This window comes from Hemibagrus wyckioides, linkage group LG13 (assembly GCF_019097595.1).
Source record: "Hemibagrus wyckioides isolate EC202008001 linkage group LG13, SWU_Hwy_1.0, whole genome shotgun sequence".
In the NCBI taxonomy this organism is placed as follows: domain Eukaryota; kingdom Metazoa; phylum Chordata; class Actinopteri; order Siluriformes; family Bagridae; genus Hemibagrus; species Hemibagrus wyckioides.
In genome coordinates, this window is record NC_080722.1 from 9,333,952 (window position 1) to 9,347,102 (window position 13,151).

At 37.6% G+C, this 13,151-nt stretch overlaps 1 protein-coding gene across 1 annotated transcript in view; it reads left to right on the top strand.

The window, feature by feature from the left end:
* The first annotated feature begins 2,269 nt into the window (after positions 1-2,269).
* The window catches only part of bmpr1ab (bone morphogenetic protein receptor, type IAb), a 33,830-nt gene continuing 22,948 nt past the window's right edge, over positions 2,270-13,151 (top strand). Inside the window, exon 1 of the mRNA XM_058405913.1 lies at positions 2,270-2,502. The gene's annotated coding sequence lies outside the window, so the exon portion shown is untranslated. The remainder of the gene's footprint in view (positions 2,503-13,151) is intronic.

The window sequence follows — 13,151 nt, forward strand, 5'->3', positions numbered from 1 at the left end:
CATTTCAGTACAAATGCAACAGCTTTTAACTGAATAAATTATATAAAATGTACACATCAGTGATATTGCTGTATAATGTTCAGTAGTTATATTTTCTATAATGTTGGTAATCAACATAAATATTCAATTAATATTTAATACCAAGATAAATGCATTGGAAGTTTTTTTGTTTCATCTTTTTTTTTTTTTTTACTCCAGGCATTCATACACATGCAAAATTTGTGCATGAATTCATTCGCAGGGTTCATTTCATTCACCTGAACCAACTCCTTGGTACAAAAGGTGAGATTTTTAATGGGTTTTATCCTTACCACTGAAAGACTAATGATCAGATGATTGTCATTGTGTTTAAATCCCAATACCGCCAAGTTGCCACTGCTGGGACCTTAAGCAAGGCCCTTAACCTTAAACTGCTCGGTTTTGTAAATGAGGTCAATGTAAGTAGCTCTGGATAAGAGTATATGGCAAATGTACAAATTAAATATAAACTCTGATAGATTTAATCTAACATGGATCATGTCATTTTAGTCTGTCAGCTAAAGTGCCATTAAGTAAGGGGATAAATCAAACACTAATAAATTCTGAAATTCATACATTTTCTGAAATTCATTCAACATTTCTAATAGTTTTCACTCACATTTTTGCTGATAATATCATCTCCAGTGAAAAGCCTTTATGCTACATTGTGAAAAAAAATACCAGAATAACAGCAGCATTTAAGTATACTACAACAAAACTTTTGTAAGAGGAGAAGGAGTGTTTAAATGACATAATCTAACTTAACCCAAACTCTAACATTTTGGATATTGCCATTATACATGTTTTCACAGTTAATTAATAAATTAGGCACTGAATGACGTACGTAAGCCTGGGTCACATGGTCTGTAGCTTCACCCCTCACACACATGATATGTAGGTGAGAAATAACTTAACAACAGTCAGTAGGATCAATAATATTGACTCACTAGGATATTTTGGATTAATTAAACTGTGTAAGACAATTAAGCGATTTAATGCAAATGTAAATGAAGTAAGAGAGGCAGTATCATTAGTAAACATACCCAGTATGCCCAGTATAGCAGTATTGCAACTAGACCTCACAGTATAGAAAGAGTCAGCATAACACAGCACCGGACCATTTACCGTGAGCTGCTTAAGGGTTTTGATTTAGTTCAGTATCGCTTTACTGCTATCAGTTTCACATCCAACCACCAATCCATTTCATTTTGAACTTGAATGTAATGCAGTCACTTTTCCAGATTGTTCTGTAGGAATACATATATATATATATATATATATATATATATATATATATATATATATATATATATATATATATATATAAAACATTATGATCACTGACAGGTGAAGTGAATAACACTGATTATCTCCTCATCATGGCACCTGTTAGTGGGTGGGATATATTAGGCAGCAAGTGAACATTTTGTCCTCAAAGTTGATGTGTTAGAAGCAGGAAAAATGGACAAGCGTAAGGATTTGAGCGACTTTGACAAGGACCAAATTGTGATGGCTAGACGACTGGATCAGGGCATATCCAAAACTGCAGCTCTTGTGGGGTGTTCCCGGTCTGCAGTGGTCAGTATCTATCAAAAGTGGTCCAAGGAAGGAACAGTGGTGAACCGGCGACAGGGTCATGGGTGGCCTGTTGCTCAAATTGCTGAAGAAGTTAATGCTGGTTCTTATGAAAATGTGTCAGAATACACAGTTCATAACAGGTCAGGGCTGTTTTGGCAAATAGGGGCACCAACACAATATTAAGCAAGTGGTCATAATGTTATGCCTGGCCTCTTTTGATGTATGTATATATATATATATATATATATATATATATATATATATATATATATATATATATATATATATATATATATATATATATACAACTGACTAAGCCGCTGTAATACAAGAATTTCCCTCTTGGGATGGATCAATGAAGTCTATCTATCTATCTATCTATCTATCTATCTATCTATCTATCTATCTTGATAGATAGATAGGTTTCTGTGCACAGAACCAGTTTTTTTTTTATATGCAATATTATTTTGAATTGGGTTTAATTACCGCTACATAAGGATGTCCACGAGATGGCGTGTAATGCACTATTTTGGGGATAAAGCCACGCGTCCTCACGTTGCGACTCACTACATGTAGACTGTGGGGGTGGGTTTTTTTTTTTTTTTTTTTAAAAGACGTTGTGGCCCCTTTGGCCTTCCACACCGCCTCTCCTGTGCACTGATTGGAGGATTGCTCAGCGCCGAGCTGCACGAGCGGAATGTGTCTGACTCCGGTTACTACTAACATAAAAACAACGCTGGAGACTCCGAGCCTTGCTTTCACACCCACACGAACTGGATAAATCCGATTCTAATTCATATTTCGGGACATTTCTCTTTTCTTTTTCCCTTGAGATTACCACCACCCAGTCATCCTGGACCTGTTTCGTAAGGATCTTTTAAATGTTGGTGAGAATTTACTGAATAGGTAAGTGGGAATTCCGGGTGTTCGTTCGTGTTGGGTTTTCCGAGTGGGTGGTGGATTTGTTTATTTTGTATTTCTTTAAAGAATAAATAAATTTTATAGAAGTATGGTATTTTCATGGTTAACATCTTTATATCTTTAAATGGCGGCTGTTTGACTGAATTCTGGGTGCAGTTTAAAGGGATAAAAAGCCGATGCGCTCTACATTTAGTAGGCTACTAGCGTACTAAATAGACTAGTGTGGTGTTTAGGGATGCTTAAATAGGCAGCGTACTATTTTATTTCCCATTCTATGTAGTAGGTGAGTATGCGGATTGGCACGTAGCCTGCCTTCACTCCTGTTATCTGTTTTTCTTCAGTGTTTGTTTTTTTTTGTGTGTGTGTAAATACATTTGAAGCATCACATACTAAAAGTAAAAGCTTATTTGGATCAATCCTCTGCATCAGTATGTTATTTTTATGTGTTTAGATGGTGTTTTATATTATGTTAGGAGTGCCTGTGATGCATTTGGATCTGTGTTACAAGTTCCAACCTGCAACGTGGAAACATACCTTGTAGGCCTGGTGTGTGTCCTAACTAGGCACACATCTTCTCTATGTAGAAAACTTGGCCCTGGGCCTACACTAGACATGTTTAATAGAGAACAAAAAGCAGGTTTGAGGTTTTATATGTCCAGAGAGAGGTGCATGTGTGTGATCGAGCTCATGAGACTGATGAGCATCAGAAAATAACGTAAAGAAAAGTACGGCTTGGTTATTTATACTCCCAGAAGAAAATGCTCTACTATATATATATATATATATATATATATATATATCTCCCAGAAGAAATGCTCTTCTGTCTCTCTATATAATATATAGCATCGTAGCATCAGGCTTTATGCCATGATCTGGACGTCTCCTGAATCAAGAAGTGAATCATATTCACCTATAAGAGCCCTAAGGACATCGACCTCCTGTATTTGGACGCTGCTGATTAGAAAGTCCAGTCTTGCCCTTTAAAGTAGTCAGCTTCAAGGGCTTTCTGACGTACAGTGGGTTTTCAGTAAATCTGTGCGTCCCAGTCCTTCCAACCGTGACCTGACTTTTGATTATTCCCAGTCGACTTGTGTATATAAATAGTAATAGGGATAAAGTTCTGGAGAATCAAGGCCCTGTGTCACGGGTAGAGTGCTGTCGGACTTCTCGTGGTCTAGGACGAAGGAGAAAAACAGTGAGGGAAAATTAGAAGCTCGGAGTGGGCTGTGCTCGCATCTTGGCTTTGCTTAGAAAAATGGTTTCTTTCTTTTCTCTTTTAGTGCCAGTCTTCAGAAACAAAAAAAAAAAAAAAGGGCAGAGACTTTAGTGCCTGTGGTTTATTCTCCTGTCTCAGTGCAGCGCATATGAATAGACCCACAAGTAAACACTGGGCATTTTATTCTGCTTAGCTGTGGAAGTCGTTTTTTGAGCTTCTAGCTAATCAAGGTGGTCATAAAAAAGGGAAACATCGAGCCGACTTTCGTGTGTTTAAAATACAGGTTCTTGATAGTGTCTGAGGGAAAGTTTCAGACAAGAATGTAGTATGTCAGTGTTTTTTGACTGAGGTGTGTGTGTGTGTGTGTGTCTATCGTATTATATATGGACTGTGCCTTTAACTCTCGCCTCCCTGTTGCGGCGTCTCTTTGAAGGTTTTATCACCCCAGTGCATGTGCGGTTAAGATTGTGTCAAGCCGTCTGCTCTCCAAATAATTATCACTGAGGACTACATTGTGTGTGTGAACAGAATAGCAGCTGTCCCACGGTTACCAGTGTGAATCTCTCCTCCTCTTCCTCCTCCATCTCTTCAGTTTGCTGTGAACTTTTTCTTTAACTCTAAAGAAAAGTTCTACACGCAGCTTTATTTTGTACGCTAATCAGATTTTAGGTTCATTATTCAAATGCGTGGAGTAACCTTCTGGATGTTTATTGCACTCAAACAGGCTTATTGTTTAATCTGACTTTTATTAAGGATCGCTGTGATTTTGATTGTTGTATTTGGGACGAGGCTTTGCTTCATGAGCTTTGATTTGAGAGCCACTGAATGAGTGTTAATATTTCATTTGCTTTAGGGTCTCTTTTTAAGGTTGTTTTTCCCCTCTATAAAAGTTTTATTCACTCTGTGATGTGAAACTGTTTTCTGCTATGCAAATACCTGTTTTGTTCTCAGAAGCCCCTAACGTGGCGGAGCTGCTGCTGCCGTAACTAGTGAACTTGGTGGCAGATGGAGAGCAGATAACGTTTCCTCTGTGTTTCACACACGTGATTTGCCCTCAAGTGGGACTATAAAGTTCAGACACGGGGCTTTTAACACTTTTTTTTGTTAGTGTTTGAATCTCATTTTTTTGAAAGGATAGTTCATATTTGCAGCCGGTTTTCTAGAAGGTTCCGTTTGAACGTCTTGCCTGTGAGCCTCGTTTTTAACAAAAGAGCCGAGGCTCCTTTCCGACCCCTCAAGCTTTCACCAGGAAGAGTAGAGTGCTGCTTTGGGGTTTGGGGGTGGGGGGTATTGGAGGCACAAGAGTCAGGTTACTGCCTCTGTCTATGTGCTATGAGCTGAAGGACAGGAGAAAGCAATATGCTAGTTACTCAGCCTCACTGTGTATGAGCTGTGTATAATCTTTCAGTAGACTGGTTATGCTACAGTATTTTACCAAACTTTCTTCAGTTATAACCACGTGATAATCTAATGTCAGTTTTAAGACGTAGCCGTGTGTGTGCGTGCGTGTGTGCGTGTATTCCCCGTCCTCTTTCAGAGCTTCTCCTTTGTAATCCGGCCCTTGGCTGACACAAGACGTGGTTTTGAAAAGCCAAAGGAGGGCTACGGTAACGGCAATGAATGTAGACTGAAACAGTGTCTAGAGAGATCCTATCGCTCGTCGCAGCAATAGCCTACCTGTTTACTTCCCTTTTTACTACTGATCCAGGCATGCACTTCCTGGCTCGGCGAGTTTTTTTCTCACTGAATGTTATCGGCAGATCTTAATGAGCGCTGAGTCTACAAATGACTTGTGTGGGTCTGGCAACCGAAGAACACCTCTTTTCAGGAGCTCTGAGGATAGAAGAGAAGGTAAAAAAGTAGCAAGATGGAGAGAGAAAAGAGGGCTGTTAAATTCAATAGCATTGCTTTTGTTTTCGTGGTTTTTATTCAGATTATTCCCAGAATAGTAAGACTAGTCGTACACAGTGTGACTTTGTCATTGCCTCAATTGCCTGGTTGATGTAATGGTTTAGTACAGGTATTTGATTTCCTGTACCTGTCTCTTTTTCCCCCCCTTTCTCACTAACCGTTTTTTAACGGTCATTCCATTGACATAGTAGCTATCAACTATCGCACAATAAGCTAATTCGTATTCTTAGCGTTCACTTTGCATTTTCATCACTATAAGGCCATCTGTTCAAGCCCACTAAAGGACGTTTCAGTCACAAACCTGTGTTTCAGCAGCAGGTTGGTTTTTTTGGCTTGTTTTATGAGAGCTGGAGAATGTTAAATGTACACTCACTCGTTCTGACCCACGCTTGGACCCGAAAACCAACCCATCCCCCTGGTCTTGCCTACCCTAAGTTCATACAGAACTTGTGTTGCTAGTTTTCCTCCACTAAGATGGCCTACAGGCAGTCTTTGTTGTTTTCTTGTAAGACCCCTTAACTATTGAAATGCCTGTTATCTTAGCAAATCTTAAAAATGTGTGGTCGAGCTGTACAGCGGTGATTTATTTTTTGTTTGGTGTCTGATGTCAGCTTGCTGTTTGCACAGGGTGTCAGGCACAAGGCATATTTCTGTTTCAGAGTTGTAGTGCGTCATTATTCATGCACCCGGTGTTGAACTGAAAGCTCAGTATGTCATTTATTAGTTGTCATCCTTAACCAGTCATTATAAAGAAAAGGGTAAATGGCTGAAGTGCCAATAGGTAACTGTAGAAGGTTTGTGCTTGGAGTTAAAGCCCCTTACATGCAGATATTCGGTAAATAGACTTCTTTTTGTTGTTGTTGCTTTCGGAAAAACCAACTATTTTGTTTTGAGTAGTTCAGTAGTTGGGTTTAACCTTTGCACAGAATGGCAGTCTGTTCAATTCTCGTGTAGTTTTACTCGTGTAGAAGGTTTTAACAATAGAACATTGTCACAAAACAGCTTTACAGAACTCCAGATGTGGATCAGGATTGCCAGCGAGAACACCAGAGCCAACAGTGTCAACGAAATATTTTGGCATGTTGAACATTTGCACTGTTGGTCTGTTTTTGGGAATCTGCTGTGTACTCGCCGTTCATAGGACGTGTAAATTGTAACTAAAGGTCCGCAGTCCCGTTTGGCTTTCGTTATAATAGCAGAAGGTGTGACGTACAAAAGCTTTGGAGGAAATCATTTTAACGAGAAGAGACTGAATCTGATGGTGTCATTGTATCTGTATTAATCTGAGAAAGTCTCCCAACAGTCAATGGCATCATGACCTACATGCTCCATCCACTAGTCCAGCTGCTAGTCTGTCTCTTTCTGTAAAAACAAAACAAAAAAAAGAACTAGAAGAACTACATCTGCTTCGAGTTTGGCTGTGGACTTGGTTTGCTGCGCTAAGTCATCGAGACATGCTCACTGCAGATTAGCTGCGAGTCTGAAATCTATACAGCCAATATGTTTCAGTTGTTTTTCAAATTATTTTCCAAAAAAATGACTTGGACTCCTCCTTTCAATGCAGTCTGGCTTTGTGTTTCCGTAATAACCTGGAAAGCTGGAGTTTAACTGGTGCAAAGTGACCGTCACTCATCATCTCTGTGAAGGTAGGAGGTGTAACCATGCTATAAGTTAGCAAAGCGCCTCGTAAGGATGCTGTTGAATTCAGGTCACTTTAAAGATAATAGAGAGGAGCATTTTAGGAAAAAATTACTGCCAGTGCAGGCTTTAGCTGTGTCCCAAATGACATACTACACACTATGCATTTACACTGTGTGCTCTACAGTCTAGTGTATGAATTTTAGATGGGTAGTATCGCCTCAAATGTAAATTTCTTTTTGTTTTTACTAACTGGAAATATAAACCGTTTCCCAGTCAATGGCGAATCACGCCATAATGCGAAACCGCTAGCTATAGCAGAATACAATGACTTCCTCAAATCTTAAAACATGAATCCAATTATTTAAGAGAGTTCATTTAAGAGATTTGTATGATGTCTTGTTCACTAGAGTGTTGTCGGCCATCTTGTAAACTTCTCCTCAGCACCTGGTAGCTCCGCCCCTCTTCTGCTACATAATCAAAGCTGCGAGTGTTGAGTGCATGAAGTGTCCAGCAATACACACTGTTTTTTTTTTCTTCAGGTGATTAAATGCATCATCAGGGTACTTGAGCCACTTCTTGATGGAATTTTCAGTGTGAACACACTATTCTGTGCCATTTTGTTGGACTGATGTTGGACTGCTGATCAGAAGGTTGTGAGTTTGAATCCCAGGTCCACCAAGCTGTCACTGCTGGGCCCTTGAGCAAGGCCCTTAACCCTCAGTTGTATAAAATGAGATAAAACGTAAGTTGCTCTGGACAAGACTGTCTGCCACATGCCAGAAATGTAAGTGTATAATTTGGGACTCACTTTTTCACCCTTCAACACAAAGCGCCATGTTGACTGATTGATTAAAAGGGTTTGTTTCTTTAGTAAAGACAAACAAGCAAAAAAAAAACAAAAAGAACTAGCACTCTGTTACATTAGCCTGTCACTCCTCATGCCATTTCCCTTCTTGTACATTTATTTAGTAGACAATTGACTGTTTGTCTTTCCTGTAAATAGCAGATGCGAAAAGAGTGGACAGTTCAAATACAAATGAGCAACCACTAAAATGCTGGTAAACATGCAGGCCAGCTTTCACTCGTATCACAAAAAGACTTCAACTTTGAACCTTGGCATTAAACCGCTCCATGATATGATCACATTTAAGTTTATTTCTATTTCACTTTACTTCTACTCTGAGGTAAGTATGTCATATAAAGCCTGATGTTTGACAAATTCCCTTTTAAATAGCTTTGTGAGTCTGAATAGCTGCTGTACTTCAGATAGTAAACTAGGATTACTCAGATAAAGGAAGAGGTTCATTATTAACACCTTTTATCAGCCTTCCTGCTTTATCTCTTCTGTGGCCTCGGTGACATCACAAGGCGCTGACATTTTTATGTAGTCCTGGACCAAAAAACCTCCGTGATATGAAATTGTCACCTTGTGTAATTCAGGTAAAGTTATAATAGTAATAATAATAATAATGACCAATAATAATAATAAAACAGCACTATCCGAAATTGGGTTAGATCCAAGAAACATAAGGCATTGCTTAAGGAATAACACACAACGGACCATGCTGTTTCATTGACAATAATTCAAGCGAATGGTGTGAAATGGCCCAACATGAAGCTGACTAACTGTGTCTGTAACAGCGTGAAATAAAGTGTGCTATTCCTCATATCACCAGTTTACCAATCGTTACAAGTTTTAATGCAAAAATGTAAGACTTGTCACACTTTTAAATGTTTCTAAGATTTCTTTTCTCATACACAGTTCTATACAGTGTACAAGCTGCAGTGAAATGAAAAGCTGGCCTTCTCGTCCTGAGACTGTGTTCATGTAACTAAATAAACATGAATAGGAGATTAATAAGAATTAAGAAATAAAATGTTTTTAGAGTATGCAAAATGTACTGTTGTATTAAATATAGTAACTGTTCTTGTGTTGTCTATAGTGATGTCTAGTTTAGTCTATATTGATGTCTGTAGTGATGTCTATAGTGATCTCTATTGTGATGTCTTGTGTAGTCTATAGTAATGTCTATAGTCTTGTGTGGTCTATAGTGATGTCTTGTGTGGTTTATATTTTTGTCTATAGTAATGTCTAGTCTTGTGTGGTCTATAGTGATGTCTAGTTTTGTCTATAGTAATGTCTATAGTCTTGTGTAGTCTATAGTGATGTCTTGTGTGGTCTATATTTTAGTCTATAGTAATGTATATAGTCTTGTGTAGTCTATAGTGATGTCTTGTGTGGTCTATATTTTAGTCTATAGTAATGTATATAGTCTTGTGTAGTCTATAGTGATGTCTTGTGTGGTCTATATTTTAGTCTATAGTAATGTATATAGTCTTGTGTGGTCTATAGTGATGTCTATAGACTAAACAAGACTATAGGCATTACTATAGACTAAACTAGTGATGTCTTGTGTGGTCTATAGTGATGTCTTGTGTGGTCTATAGTGATGTCTATAGTGATGTCTAGTCTATTGTGATGTCTAGTTTAGTCTATAGTGATGTCTAGTCTATTGTGATGTCTAGATTTGTCTATAGTAATGTCTATAGTGATGTCTTGTGTAGTCTATAGTGATGTCTATAGTCTATTGTGATGTCTAGTTTAGTCTATTGTGATGTCTATAGTCTTGTGTGGTCTATATTTTAGTCTATAGTGATGTCTGTAGTCTTGTGTGGTCTATATTTTAGTCTATAGTGATGTCTATAGTCTTGTGTGGTCTATAGTGATGTCTTGTGTGGTCTATATTTTAGTCTATAGTGATGTCTATAGTCTTGTGTAGTCTATATTTTAGTCTATAGTGATGTCTATAGTCTTGTGTGGTCTATAGTGATGTCTTGTGTGGTCTATATTTTAGTCTATAGTAATGTCTATAGTCTTGTGTAGTCTATAGTGATGTCTTGTGTGGTCTATATTTTAGTCTATAGTAATGTCTATAGTCTTGTGTAGTCTATAGTGATGTCTTGTGTGGTCTATATTTTAGTCTATAGTAATGTCTATAGTCTTGTGTAGTCTATAGTGATGTCTTGTGTGGTCTATATTTTAGTCTATAGTAATGTATATAGTCTTGTGTGGTCTATAGTGATGTCTATAGACTAAACAAGACTATAGGCATTACTATAGACTAAACTAGTGATGTCTTGTGTGGTCTATAGTGATGTCTTGTGTGGTCTATAGTGATGTCTTGTGTGGTCTATAGTGATGTCTTTTGTGGTTTATATTTTTGTCTGTAGTAATGTCTATAGTCTTGTTTAGTCTATAGTGATGTCTAGTCTATTGTGATGTCTAGTTTAGTCTATAGTGATGTCTATAGTCTTGTGATGTCTAGTTTAGTCTATAGTGATGTCTGTAGTCTATTGTGATGTCTAGTTTAGTCTATAGTAATGTCTGTAGTCTATTGTGATGTCTAGTTTAATCTATAGTAATGTCTGTAGTCTATTGTGATGTCTAGTTTAGTCTATAGTAATGTCTATAGTCTATTGTGATGTCTAGATTTGTCTATAGTAATGTCTATAGTGATGTCTTGTGTAGTCTATAGTGATGTCTATAGTGATGTCTATAGTCTATTGTGATGTCTAGTTTAGTCTATTGTGATGTCTATAGTCTTGTGTGGTCTATATTTTAGTCTATAGTGATGTCTGTAGTCTTGTGTGGTCTATATTTTAGTCTATAGTGATGTCTATAGTCTTGTGTGGTCTATAGTGATGTCTTGTGTGGTCTATATTTTAGTCTATAGTAATGTCTATAGTCTTGTGTAGTCTATAGTGATGTCTTGTGTGGTCTATATTTTAGTCTATAGTAATGTATATAGTCTTGTGTGGTCTATAGTGATGTCTATAGACTAAACAAGACTATAGGCATTACTATAGACTAAACTAGTGATGTCTTGTGTGGTCTATAGTGATGTCTTGTGTGGTCTATAGTGATGTCTTGTGTGGTCTATAGTGATGTCTTTTGTGGTTTATATTTTTGTCTGTAGTAATGTCTATAGTCTTGTTTAGTCTATAGTGATGTCTAGTCTATTGTGATGTCTAGTTTAGTCTATAGTGATGTCTATAGTCTTGTGATGTCTAGTTTAGTCTATAGTGATGTCTGTAGTCTATTGTGATGTCTAGTTTAGTCTATAGTGATGTCTGTAGTCTATTGTGATGTCTAGTTTAATCTATAGTAATGTCTATAGTCTATTGTGATGTCTAGTTTTGTCTATAGTAATGTCTATAGTGATGTCTTGTGTAGTCTATAGTGATGTCTATAGTGATGTCTTTTGTGGTCTATAGTGATGTCTTGTGTGGTCTATAGTGATGTCTTTTGTGGTTTATATTTTTGTCTGTAGTAATGTCTATAGTCTTGTTTAGTCTATAGTGATGTCTAGTTTAGTCTATAGTGATGTCTATAGTCTTGTGATGTCTAGTTTAGTCTATAGTGATGTCTATAGTCTTGTGATGTCTAGTTTAGTCTATAGTGATGTCTGTAGTCTATTGTGATGTCTAGTTTAGTCTATAGTGATGTCTGTAGTCTATTGTGATGTCTAGTTTTGTCTATAGTAATGTCTATAGTGATGTCTTGTGTAGTCTATAGTGATGTCTAGTCTATTGTGATGTCTAGTTTAGTCTATTGTGATGTCTATAGTCTTGTGTGGTCTATATTTTAGTCTATAGTGATGTCTGTAGTCTTGTGTGGTCTATATTTTAGTCTATAGTAATGTATATAGTCTTGTGTGGTCTATAGTGATGTCTATAGACTAAACAAGACTATAGGCATTACTATAGACTAAACTAGTGATGTCTTATGTAGTCTATAGTAATGTCTATAGTCCTGTGTAGTCTATAGTGATGTCTTGTGTGGTCTATAGTGATGTCTTTTGTGGTTTATATTTTTGTCTATAGTAATGTCTATAGTCTTGTGTGGTCTATAGTGATGTCTAGTTTAGTCTATAGTAATGTCTATAGTCTTGTGATGTCTAGTTTAGTCTATAGTGATGTCTGTAGTCTTGTGATGTCTAGTTTAGTCTATAGTGATGTTTATAGTCTATTGTGATGTCTTGTTTAGTCTATAGTAATGTCTATAGTCTATTGTGATGTCTCGATTATAGTGATGTCTGTGGAGTGTCCACCATACATGTCCCTTTGTATTTGATTGAGCTCATTAATAGAAACCTGTCCCACATGTCACATCTGGAACTGTTATGCGAATTTCAGCTCTAGAAAGTGAATGCTTACCTGCTGATTTGAGAATAAGCAGCTATGTGGTGTGACAGCACATTAATAACACTAGACAGTAACATCTTTCTGAGTCTTACCTCTCTATGATGCAAGAAGTCTTATAGTAGTGTCTAATGGAAATTCTGTTTCACAGGATGAGTTGTCGGTGGACTCCCTCCAGCTGTCCCAAACAGAGAGCCTCGGCCCCTATAAGCCACACTAGCCTTCTCATTTCATGGGCTTTAATTTCAATCAGATATGGTTGATAGTTCGCTTTGATCGCATTCGCCCCAGCTGCTTTTCCTACACCCACATGCTTTTCTGTTGGCTTTACTAAACCCATCGGAATTAACTGTGCCTAGGGCATCTTCAAATGTTTGACTTGTGCTTCCTTCAGCTTTCACTCATCTTTCTACTGTCTTTCTGCCCCAGTTTGAAAGACTGTTACCTTTAGAAAATCTGTAAGGTTCAGACTAATTGTTATCGAGTAAATGTTGTTCCCCTGCAGTTTGAAGTGCTGAAGTACAGTTCCTGCATACAGGCTGTGTGTGTGTGTGTGTGTGTGTGTGTGTGTGTGTGTGTGTGTGTGTGTGTGTGTGTGTGTGTGTGTGTGTGTGTGTGTGGGCATAACCTACATATTAGAATGACACGTTAGACAACTAAATAT